Raw genomic sequence first — 13,426 nt, 5'->3', positions numbered from 1 at the left:
TCCTCTTCAGAAACCTCCTATGCTCTATCCAGAGTATATCCCTGGAAAATGGTAGTTCACCTTATGGGTTAATGTTCCGTTCGGTTGTGTGACTTGTTCCAGGTCTCTTCGTGGGTATGAACATCATGGGGACAGTCTGGAAAGTTGACTTGCTAAAAATGTAAGCATTTCATGACAGGGCATGTTCCTTGATCATTTTCAGCCTGGGTTTTTTAATCAGGTCAAGGTCAAGTCATAGTTCTCTCCTAGAGGTCATGTGATGAGATTTAATTCAGTTGAGAGTACTTTGTGGTCTTTACCATAATCAGACACAGGCTATTTTTTCTGAGTTTCAAGATATGTCTTCTGAAAATACAATTACAACAATACTGTTCCTTTGCCCAGTGCTGCCCAGGTTGGGGAAACCTTTCCATAGATTTCTGTCTGGAGCTTCATGATTGCCATGCTCAGAAAGCTTAGTTTTGTTGTTAATCTTTATATATATATATATATATATATATATATATATATATATATATATATATATTTTTTTTTTTTTTTTCCCTTCCCAGAAGAGAAAACCGAAAGCTGAGGGTCCACACAGTTAAGAACTCATGCTAGATTGCATGTTCAATAAGCGTCAAGCCCAGGGCTAGAACCAGGCACTCTGACTACTTGTCACTTCTAGTAGGGTCAAACACTCAATACTACCATACCAGAACCAAGCAGCTAATGGAAACAAGTGACATATGAACCTACTGGGAGAGGCGGGGACACTGGTGACCCAGAGAAAAGCACACACAACAGACTGGGCAGTGCAGTGCCACCACTTGGCTCCCGTCAGCTGATGCCAAGAGGGGTTTCGGGTCTCCTGTGCTAAGATCTGATAAGATGTTTTTGTTTGTTTGTTTAAAGAGAAGCCAGAAACTCAGGTTTTTATGTAAAAGTACTGACACCTAGAAAGAACAAAACAAAGAGATAGACAAACACTCAGGTGGTCCCAGTTTTTGTTCTTCCGTGTTGTAATCTGTGGCCTTGAGATACCCCTTTTCCCTGCATCAATTAGATGCTGAGTCAAGGAGACTGTAAGGTGGCTGAGGGCAAGGAAAAGCCATGTTTATTGTTGCGATCCTAAAGTCTGGCAAGGGGCCTGGTATTACACAGTTGCTAGCACATACTTTTAAACGGACACATAAGGAATGACAGCAACAGACCAAAGCGTTCCCACAGAATGCGTCTTGAGACCCAGGCCAGCACACGGGTCAGCAGCACGTCTTCTGTTCTCCTCCCAAACACTGGGAAGCACGTTGTAAATATTCAGGCAGGTAGTAATTTCTATTATTGTTTCTGATATGGAAATTTTAGGAGATGTACAATTAGGGTAAAATCTTTACCTCTTTCTTGAATTACTGAAAAATAATTAATCACATTAAATACAGATATATGCCAGACATTTTAATTAAGTTAATTTCAACGTTTTCTGTACCATAAATTTCAGGCAGAGTGCTGTGTGAAAATTATAACTCTGGTCAAAGGAATCTCCATTCGAATGTGCACCATACTAAGTGTAAGTTTGCTTTTCTGAGAACATTTCAGGGAACCTCTACTTACTATAAAGAAGGGGGGAAAATGCCATATGGCACTTCAGTTGATGTTGATTATATATATGTATGTGTGTTGTCATGGATTCAAACACATAATTCTAGAATGTTTAGGAGTAGTTTATCAACTGTACTTTGGATGTCAAAAGTGTTCATGGCCAACCCCCTTATTTTACTTTAAACAATAAAATATAAGCAGTGATAATTAGGTTGGGTCTTCATAACAGCAACAAAAGGCCACAGTTAAGTCCAAAAATCATAAACGTGGTTGATAGGAGCTGTGATTATTTGTCCTATCTGTGACTGGTTTCAAAAGGTAGAATTCTGGTTTAATATTAAGAAAAAACATTTTTAATGTTTATTTACTTTTGAGAGAGACTGAGGCGTGAGTGGGGGAGGGGCCAAGAGAGGAGGCACAGAATCCAAAGCAGGCTTCAGGCTCTGAGCTGCCAGCACAGAACCCGACGAGGGGCTCGAACTCACAGACCGCCAGATCATGACCTGAGCCGAAGTCTGACTCCTAACCGACCGAGCCACCCGGGCACCCCTCTGGTTTAATATTAAATCTGATATTTTAGCCCACCTTTGGAACATGGCACTGTTCCCATTTTAATTGAGGAGATTAACAGCTAGAGAAGCCCATTCCCACACGCATGCCTGGCACCACACCATGCATCCAGTCTTTGGGTAACCTGTTGAAAGCACAACAGAACAATTCACCTCCAGCCTTTCCACTGTACTCTGACTTCAAGTTCTGCTTCACAAGTAAATAACTTGCCAACTTTGAATTAGCAATAAACAGCAACTCAAGATCTGTAGGGTTTCTGAGCAAGTCAGAAGTGGTGCTTGGAATGATTACATTCCTAAGCCCACAATTATCACAGCTCAGAACTAATTTTTATGCCTTAAATAAAACCAAAAGAATTGACACAAAGCACTTCATTTTCTGGGAAGGTTAAATTAAAATTAAAATGTTCGCCTGAAAGTCATCCTCTTTAAAATGCATTTCCTACGAATCACTTACCTGAGGAAGGAGTGACTACTGTAATTTCAATTTTTCAGCTGGAAATCCCTTTACTCCCTACAATAGATATAGAGGGGCCACTAGTATTTATTCCTTTTTTATGTATATTTTTAAAGTGTGATAGAATAAAAAATTATTCTGCAAGGCAGGTCTTTCAGGTGTACAGATTGTACACGCTTACACAATGTGGTAATGTATTTACCCAAATGGGCAGCAGAGAGTGCCTGACACTGAAACAGAATATTCCAGAGAGACCTAAAGTAGGCAGTGAGTAATAGCCAGAGGAGCACCTTGGATCATGTCACGTGTCTCCTGCAGAGTCCAGGAGCTTCTGTAGCTCTCTTTGAAACATTCTACAGAACATCCAGGTCAGGGGCTGGGAGAGAGACAGACCACTGGGACAGATGTCGTGCAGGCACCCGGATTCTGCTGCAGGTGAAGCTAAGAGGAAGGAGAGGTGAATCTCCCTCCCCTGCTTTGGTAGCTCAGATGTTTTGGGGCCGGTGGGAATTTTATTTGAGATTTACATTAACTTTCATGTGGTAGGCGTCTAGCAAGTTACCTTGTTGACCTTCTAGACAGCAGATGTAGTAAACTGTTTTCCCATAGGCTCTATCTAGCATGAGTGCCTTTAAAAAAAAAAATTCTAAACATTTAAAAATGTCAATTTCTAGATTCCCTTTAAAAATTGGAAAATCTGGCAACACTGCACTATTATTATGCCCTGGTGATAGTTCCAGAGCTGAACCAGGGGTGTGTGGTTTAGATGGGGTACTTGTCCCCCGCTTAGCAATGCATGTATGCTCTCCCCGCATGCCTGGCTTCACTCATTTTCACACCTGTCTGGCTTCACAGTACTTCTGAGTTTGCAGTGGCTGTTGGGCAAGCCTGCTAGAGTGATTTGATCCATTTGTTTCTCTCCTGGTCTCCAGCCTTAGATTCCCAACTGCTTAATAGACACATTTTAATCTCATTGTTCCTCTAGCTCCTGGCTCAACATGTCTGAGGCCAAAATCTTTCCCGTTAGCTTAGTGCTCAATGGTACTTTAAGCATTGATCTATATTATCTCATTTAATTTTCTAAAAAGGAAGTATATGCGTTTCTCTTGCAAATGAGGAAACTGATGCTAGAAGCAGAAAGCAAATTTAAGGTAGTCTGATTTGAAAATTAATATTGGCTCATTACTGTTTCGGGAGGATAAGGGACTATGTCATACATTTTCTTTCCTATTTTTTTTTTCTTTCTTGCAATGTGCTTAGAAAAGTATCAGCTTAATGAAATGTGTAATGCACTTGGCGATTATATTGTTGCCTCTTCCCCTATATTCTCCATCCTTTAAGACAGACAAAGTGTCTATAGGCACTGTTAGGATGATAATTCCCCATTTCCACAAGGAAAGTATTCTAGCCCCAATCATAATTCAGAATAGTCTAGATCAGTGCCACCCAAATGAAATACAATGAGAGTCATATACATAATGGAAAAAATAACTTCATTAAAAAGGTAAAAAGAAAGAGGTGGCATTAATTTTAATAATATATTTTATTAAACCCAATATGCAAAAAATATTATCATTTCAATATATAATCAATATTTAAAAATTATTGGGAAATATTTTACATTCTTTTTTGGGGATACTAAGTCCTCGAATTCTGTACATATTTAGTACAACACACCTTGGTTCAGACTAGTAACATTTCAGTCGCTAACTGAACACATGTGGTTTCTGGCTACATGACGGAAAGCCCCTAGCCTTACATACGGAAGGAGTGTAAGGCAGAGGGATATGGTTCCTGTGGTGGCTGAGGCATAACTCAAAATTCCTAAGCCCTGGTTCAGATCTCCTTTTGCAACTGATGCTATGAGCCTTGGGAGGTGCAAAGAAAGAGAGTTTTCGGATGAATTATTTATTCTTTTTTTTTTATGGCTACAGCTGCTCGATGTTTGGTAGACTAAAGCGTTGGTATAATTTTATTATTTCTTTCCTGCTTTTAGTGCAATTCTAGGGTTTTAATGGAGGGAGTTAGGATGTGATTTCACAGGAAAGTGTTTTCTCTCCCAGGATAGTTCACATTCCCTTGCCAGCCTGAGGTGAGATCCTAAGTCCAAATCAATTCACTTCTAGAAGGATTTCCCTTTTGCCTCCCATTAGGGATAGCGAGTGAACACACAGGAAGGACATGTCGCATTGTTGGGAGTAGGAGAGCGCCAGTGAAGAAGAAACTGAAGAACGATGCAGTAAAGTGTGCATTAAAGGTGCTAACCTGGTGTCAGGTAGCACCAGAATGGACAGCCTGACTCCGGAATGGAAGTTCGTCCTGCTGAAGCAGTAGTAACTGTGATTTGTGACATCCAGAGATGCAGACTAAAGGCCATCGATTACGTATGGCCTGTTATTACTTTGTGAAATCTAGCCCCGAATTGTTTTATTCTCAGTGTTTTTCCAGGAAAGCAAGGTTTCTTTTGCTACCTTTTGTCACTGAGATAGAGGCGGAAAAACTGAACGGTTCCAGTGAGCGTGAATTTCTAGCTAGTCTACTGATTTGAATTTCAAGTCACAATAATATGGTCATAAAATTTGCCCTGGGCACATCTCTGGCTGATCTTAGCCGCAAAACATGTTTTAACGCCACATGATGAGATTTAATGGCTTTTGCATCGTGGGTTGGGCGCTTTATCAGGGAAATGAAATAATTCCATTTAGATTCTTTTCCTATGCTGGAAGCTCTCTCAGTTTCCCTCATTAAAATGCCAAAAAGTGCTGCCTAAACATATGCTCTGAGCTTCAGTTGTTCCGCAGCCTGTTATTATTTTTATTCTTTACAGAGCACCCAGGTACCTGCGATACATTTCTGATATGGGAGAGGCTGCACCCCCTTGAGCTTTCGTTTAATGCAGATGCATTCGGTGCAAATGGAGGGTATGGTGCCAAGCGGGCACTTCTTGCCAGGTGCAGGAATAGATTTTGAGAAGTTAGTCATGGCCACAGTTTGACATGCTTCCCAGTTGTCCTGTCACAAAGCCCTGTGGTTTTTTGCCTTCCTTGTGGCTGACAGCATGGGTAGAGCTGTTGAATATAGAAAGGGGGACACGACCTTAGAAGCGAATGAGCTCCCAAATGGTTCTGAGGTTGGCATTCTCCCGAAGAGAGCAATCGCCATTTGTTCATTTATGTAGCTAATTCTGATCCCCTGAAATGATATTTAAAAAAAAAAAGGTATAACATACGTACATACAGTAAACGTTTATGTAGTACGCTAATCTTAAGTATACAGATTGATGTTATCTTTATATATGTGTATCTCTGTGCAACCAACATCTAGACCAAGGTACACAAGACTTTGGAGCATTCCAGCAGGTTCCTTTGTGCCCCTTTCAAATGTTTTCCAAATATACTTCCTCAGGAGGTAACTGCTATCTGATGTTAACATCAATTACTATCACCTGTTCTTGAACTTCATTTAAATGGAATCACACAGCCTCTCACCTCTCCTTTCCAGCTTCTTTCAATGAATATATGTGTAAGATTCATCTGTACGTTTGGGAGTGCCCACAGTTCATTCCTTTTCTTTTTCTTTTGATTTTTTTAGTGTTTATTTATTTTTGAGACAGAGAGAGACAGAGTGTGGATGGAGGAGGGACAGAGAGAGACAGGGAGACACAGAATCCAAAGTAGGCTCCAGGCTCTGAGCGGTCAGCACAGAGCCTGACGCGGGGCTCAAACTCACGGACTGTGAAACCATGACCTGAGCCGAAGTCCGATGCTTTAACTGACTGAGCCACCCAGGAGCCCCACGTTCATTCCGTTTCATTTCCATGGAGTATTTTATTACATGAAGATAACTGCATGTTGCCAATCCATGCTTCTGTTCATGAATGAGCATTTGGATTGCTTCCAGTTGTTCTGAAATTCTGTTTTGGTTCGGATTCGACCATGTGTGGGACACTAAAGACGTTGGTACTTGTCCGGGGAGCTGGAGCACAGAGATGCTCTCGGTCCATCTCCTGTAGGTGTGTCTTCTGCCCTCATTGATCTGTGCACTTGCTTCATCCTTCACCTCACCCTTTCCTCTTTCTCTAGTGCACCATGGGCCAGGCATTACTGCTGCTCTGTTATGGTAAAGTCTGACTTGTTTCTCTCCAAAACCCTGGGAGAATTATTACCACAGGTTTTACAAGGAGAAACTAAGGCTTTAGTAAGTTAAATGGTGTCCCTAAAATCACACAGCATATTAATGGCAGACCAAGGATTCAAACCTAGATTTTGTGACTCATACCATATTCTCAATCACTACATATACTGACCAAGACCAGGTCCTTAGCATCTGTGAGGAACTGACATCTTTGAGATGGAACACAATTTTGTCCATTCTCTTAGCCCATGACTAAAAATCAGCTGTAATTCTTAAAATGTCAGAACCTGTCATTCCCTGGCCTTAAACCCTCAGTGGCTCTGCTTGTCATTAATATATAGTCACCATGGCCTGCACAGCTCCCGCCTGATCTGTTCCTGTCTCCCTCCCTGACCTTATCCCCCATCTATCAGACCTTCCTCAGGTTACATCGAACTTCCTCCGTTCTTGAACAAGCTAGCCTTGTTCCTGTCATTGAGCCTTTGAGCTTTGCCATTTCTTCTACCCAGAATGCTCTTCAGATCTTTGCATGTCTGGCTTCTCCTTGTCATTCAGCTCTCAGCTCAAATGTCACCTTCGCAAGGAGTCCTTCTCCGACCACCCTTAGGAACGACCTATCACGTTTCCTTACTTTACTTCCTTCCTAACACTTACTGTTCCAAACTTAATTTGTTCATCTGATGGATCACTTATTTATTGTCTGTGTTTCTCAGCTGTCTTGCTTACGGAGAGATCCTCAGCTTCTGGAAAAGTGCCTGGCTCTTAGTAGGTGCTCAACAGGTATTGATTGAATGAACAAAGGGATGGGTAAATGGGCATTTCCAAGATTTCTGGTGCTCTGCAGACTATTTCATTATGTATTTTATAAAGAAAGAAAATCTTATTTCAAAAATGTGACCTTACAGGTTGAAAGGTCCAATCGGCATGTGATGAAATGAAGGGGATAAGGAGGTAAGCACATTATTAATTTTATGTGTGGAAACATGATCACAATCGCAGAAATTGACTTCTGGCACTGAAGCAATTTCCCAAATGTCAGAACTAACCATAAGATCCTAGAAAGTGGTTCTTCTCCTATTGTCATTGCTTACCGTTTGTTTACTGCTTGTTGTGAAATACTAGAATGGGGAAACTATCTCACGTATCCAGCCTGGAGCATAGCATGTGACACAAATCATAACAATTAACACATGCTTCTATACCGAGGCTTAAGAATAAGAAATGCCACAAGAAAAGCATGTGTAGATGCTGTCTAATCACCACCCCTCCATTCTATTGTGACAAGCCTCGGAACCGTTAATGATCCTTTATTCAGCTCAGTGCATGGGGTTAACACAGATACCTTTAGTAACGAGCTGCTTCTTATCTGTGACGGCCACTTTGCCATTTGTAAGGCTGCAGGCCAATTCAGTAAATTCGGTCACTGTCCTCCTAGCTGTTTCTGAAGTTGTAGGAAGTTTTTAATTTAAATGTCTTCAGTTCGTTGGTGTAGATTAAAATTCCTAGGCCCCAAGCAAACTTTGTCAGAGGGACTTGCAGCTCAATGCTCCTCGAATATTGCATTCCAGGCACCCTAGAGCATGCACAGGAGTGTGTGTGTGTGTGTGTGTGTGTGTGTGTGTGTGTGTGTGTGTGTGATGGGCAGGGCTGGGACACTTGTGCCCTGTGGAGGCTAGAAAAGCCATGTTAGGAGCAATGCAAGCAGGCAGTTTGGGCAAGGAGTGGTGAAGGATTGTGTGTCCCTGCTAGCCTTGGCAGAATTTCTTATTACCCCACATCAGATTGCATCCCTTGCCTCTGATGTCTGTATGTTCATCTTTTTCCCCCCACCTCAGGCTTTTATTGATGCTTCCACCTCCAGGCAGTGCACAAATGCAAACTTCTGTTTACTATCTTGAGTAATGATATTAATTCCAATGCCCAGGAATAATGTATCGCTTATTAAACACTGTAGCAATAACCATTAGATGGTGATTCAAAGAGAAAGGAAACAGAGTAGAAAAGCATCCCTAGTCCCCTCAGCAAACATGATCAGCATTGAACAAAAGCAGAGTTTTCCTGGACAACAGTGGGTAGTGTTAAGAGCCTCCATGACTGACATACAGTATAATCTTTGAAGAGTAAACTTCACATCCGTAACCTGAGAATAATAATTGAACCTACCTGCCCGCGTCCTCGCAAAGGTGAAATGAGATATATGGAGAGCCGTCAAGAGAGTGTCTCCAATGTAGTAGGAACTTGATTAAAGTTTTTTTTTTTTTTAAGATAATTTATTGTCAAGTTAGCTAACATATAGTGTGTGCAGTGTGCTCTTGGTTTGGGGGGTAGATTCTCGTGATTCATCGCTTACATCCAGTGCTCATCCCAACAAGTGCCCTCCTCGATGCCCATCACCCATTTTCCCCTCTCCTGTGCTCCACCCTCCATCAATCCTTAGTTTGTTCTTTGCATTTAATTGTCTCTTATGGTTTGCCTCCCTCCCTCTCTGTTTGATTAAGGGTTTTTGTAATAAGACCTCTTAGTAGGAAGTGTGTTGTTATTGCATGTGGCATATGCTGTCCCCACACAATGTAACAAACCCTGTGAAGACACTTTAAAATACAAACAGTTCCTTCCACTGCTCATGGGTATGTAAACTAAAGATTTCAGTAGAAAAACTCATGTTGTTTCTATGTGATAACTGAATTATCTTAAATTCCTTTAAGAAAGTCACACCCATTTATAAACACTTTTATCAGGCATCACTTAGAATCATATTCCCAAGGATTATATTCCCAAGGATGTGCTAAACTTTGTTGAGATTCTCTTCAGTGTACTCAGTTTTATAAAGAAAGCCTCCTTTCTAGAAAGTTGTCTTGAACCAGGAGACTTAAAGGGCAAAATGTAGAGGGATCGAATGCAAACAAATGTGTCAGCCTTTCCCCATCCACCTTGTCAAGGTTGAACATTCTTGAACAAGCCTCCGTGTTTCCAGTCCATGCTGTGCCCCTCCTCCTTCATGTTAGTTCGTTATTTGTCGGAAGATTCTTTTCCCTTCTTTGTGGCTGGTCCGCACTCCCTTACCCTTAGGATCTCAGGTAGGATATTATATCCCCTGGAGAGCCTCTTGATACCGCCCCTCCCTGCCTTCCCCCCGCAGATCTGCTCCATACTTGGTTTTGTGCTTCCATTGCTCCTAGAATCCCTTCATTTTACTTTGTCCTCTTGTACCTAATTATTCTTAATTTTTTTTTTTAATATTTAGTTTTGAGGCAGCGGTGGGCATCTTGGGGGGAGAGTGAGACACAGAATCTGAAGCAGGCTCCAGGCTCCGAGCTGTCAGCACGGAGCCCGATGTGGAGCTTGAACCTGTGAGCCACAAGGTCGTGACTTGAGCCTCAGTGGGACTCCTAACCAACTGAATCACACTGGTGCCCCTCGTACTTAATTATTCATAATTATTATGTTTAATGCTTGTCCTCCTCACTAGATTATCAAGGTAGGGATTCCTTTGTTCAGCACTGTTACACAGTCCTTGGTACATGTTAGCTGTTTTGACAAATGTAGTGAGTAGCGCTTATTCTTTATGTAATTTTTTCTTTTGTGTTGCACGTACCTAAATGGTTAAAAACTTAGATTATATTCTTCTCTTGTGTTATAATAGTTCTCACCCACTACAGTTAAAGTTTGCCTTTTGTACCATTGAAATGATCATGTGCTGCTTTTATGTAAAGGTTACGATTTAATAGCATTTCAACCAACAAGCTTTTGATTTTTAAAGAAGTCATTATGTAATACATTGGTACGATAGTACAAGGTGACATTCCCTCTCTCTCTAAGATGCCTTAAGTCTTCAAAGCACATCACACAATTTCATAAATGGTGAAGATATTGATTTTAAAATCCTGATGGAAAAGAAGGCAGAGCCTTATGTTTGAATTCTGAGTTACAATCAGATATAGTAAATCACCAAGAACAAAGGATGGTTACCTCAATACCCAGAATTAGGAAGCTGGAAGAGACCGTGAAAGACCTATTTTCAATTCCCTTGTCTTTTTGAAGAACCACACCTCCTGGAAAACCTTTGGTCCTTACCTGATTGTTTCTAAGCTGCACTGTGAACTTACTATTATGAATCTATAAAATAATTTTAGCTTTATGCCCTTGTTTAGGATTTGGGGAGATATCAAAATGACCAAGACCTCTAAGAACTAATGAGTAAGTGCCTGTGGAGAACTTAGAACATTTCTAGGTACATACCAATGGTGTAATATATGTCAGCTGCTCTTGCTGTGATGTTGGTAAGATTTCTGGCTCTAATGTGTGGTGAAGCCATTTCTCAGATGAGTCTGTGAGGTGGAGCTTGCAATGGGCCCAGATACCCAAATTTGGTTTGAGAAAAATTTGAAGTATCCGAGGCCATCAAAATGGCAATATCTAGTAGTTAACAACAGAGAAATTTGAGATTCAGGAGCCTAATCAGGTAGAAAGCTCTGTTGTTGGGCACTAAGCAATTCAATCAGTCTTATTAACCACTCTTTCTACTTTGAGGTATTGGCTTCACAATTTTTTTTTCTGCTTGCCTGTTCCCCAAATTTAATTGAAAAATGTATATGCCAGTATTCACAAATGAGGATGTAAGTAGAATTAAAGCAATTTTTAAAAAGGGGCAAGATTTAATCCACCCCCAGCACACTCTGAATCTGGTAGGCTAGAGCAGAGGCAGGTGGAATAAAGAATAATGTAATACAAGACTGGTTTTGGTAGTGATGTTCATTCAGTGGTTTTTGAAGTGTGGGCCCTAGAATGTCAGGAATAGCATCAATATGGTAGGTTGACTAAAGGCCCCTCAAATGTGTCCACATCCTTATCCCCAGACTGTTATCTTATATGGCAGAAGAGACTTTTCCATGTGAGTAAGTTAAGGATTTTGAGATGAAGAGATTAACCGAGATGATCTGGATGGGCCCAGTATGGGCCCTTGGAAAGAGGGAGACTGGAGTTAGTAGTAAGAGTTGTGATAACATAAAGAAGAGGTTGGAGATGCAAGAAAGGGGTCATGGGCTAAGGAATGCAGGGGCTTCTAGAAGCTCTAGGAAGCAAGGAATAGATTCTCCCTTGCAGCCTTCTTGAAAGAGCCTGCCCTGATGGCACCTTGATGTTAGTTAGCCCCTTAAGACCTATTTTGGATTTCTGACCTCCAGAACTGTAAGGGAATACATTTGTGTTGTTTCAAGCCACTAAGTTTGTGGTAATTTGTTACACAGTGATAGGAAGCTAGTGCACCTGGGAATTTATTAGAAATGCAAATCTCAGAAATGCCATCCCTCAGACTTGCCCAGTCAGAAACCTGGTGGGGGAGGGGAGACCAAATAATCTATGGTTTAAGGAGCCCTCTAGGTGGTTCTGGTGCACAGGAAAGGACCAGTAGTCTTTGGGAACTGCTTTTATAACACAGCAGATCTTATGCTCCAGGGATGGAATACAGTTGTCTGCCTTAGGTTACATGCCTATTTTCCCAACCAATCACTACATATTTGTCACATGGCTTCCCCTGTGGCAAAAGGCACTGGGGCACTATGATTGACAGCATAACCAGAAACACATGAAAATTTGTGGAGTTCCTGGAAATTTTGTGAAAAACTTGTGGAAAGAGAATAATGTAACCAGAAGGAGGATGGCACAATTAGCTGGAGAGACAAAGCGAGAGCCATTCATAATAAGTTTATGACTTTAGTGGTCAGAGAGAAGGAAGAGCATTCTTGTGTGAAGGAAGAGTTTGTGCCAAGGCCCAGTAGTAAAAAAAAAGGCAGAATACATTTAGGATATGGCAAAAAGGGGGGGGGGTATAGCGACAGTATGGTACCTAAGGTAAGGGGAGGGGTGACAACTAGTGAAGATAAACTTGGAGGTCCTCAAGTGCCATGCCCATGAGTTTGCATTATGTTCTGGGGGGAGGGGGACACATACATTGGTTTTGAACAAAGAGACTTATGATGAACATGGGCTTTAGAAAGTTTGGGTTCTCACCTTTGCCAGAACATCACGTCTATGTCTCACTAGTACTGATCTCCGCCATCATATATGCATATTGAGTGCTGATTATGTGTCACTCTAGGGATTCTCCATGCATAGATTTTGTATCATTATGTGTTCAAATGATGGTTTTTCCCTGTGGGAAACTTTAGCTTTCAAACTGTTAGATCCCCCACAGTAAGGAATACATTTACACACACACACACACACACACACACACACACACACACACCCCTTTGTGAAACGATACCCACTCTTAATATGTGAGGTACATTCGATTCTCAAATCAATTCTATTTTAGTTTTTAAAAAATTCTGCTTATAATTCCCTAAATTGATTTTTTGATCCATTATTGGGTTATATCATGTAGGTTGGAACATTCAATGAAAGGAGCAGTATGTTATTCATTTCTGCATCTTTATCTATCTATCTATCTACCCACCTACCTACTACCTACCTACCTACCTACCTATCTGTCTGTCTGTCTATGAGTAAGGCTTTGCTGGGGATCAGACAGGAATGGGCAGGGACTATGCTGGGGGAGCATGTCCTGTATACCATGCCCAAACTGGTCTGAGTTCAGTGCTGGGGAACTCAGGGCTGGGTCTAGCTGGGATCTTCAACACAGAAGCAACCACTGAAGACAAGGATATTCTGGTTTTTGTTTGTGCAG

General features: G+C 41.3%; 1 protein-coding gene across 1 annotated transcript in view; it reads left to right on the top strand.

Moving 5' to 3' along the window:
- FHIT (fragile histidine triad diadenosine triphosphatase) overlaps positions 1 to 13,426 on the top strand; it is a 1,417,053-nt gene that overhangs the window by 217,845 nt on the left and 1,185,782 nt on the right. The window lies entirely within an intron of this gene.

The sequence above is a fragment of the Lynx rufus genome, unplaced genomic scaffold (assembly GCF_022079265.1).
Source record: "Lynx rufus isolate CCGP_SWC_20201006 ecotype Redwood Valley unplaced genomic scaffold, mLynRuf1.p SCAF_4, whole genome shotgun sequence".
Taxonomy (NCBI): domain Eukaryota; kingdom Metazoa; phylum Chordata; class Mammalia; order Carnivora; family Felidae; genus Lynx; species Lynx rufus.
Note: the sequence above shows the minus strand (reverse complement) of the source record. Positions and strands in the feature narration are given on the sequence as shown.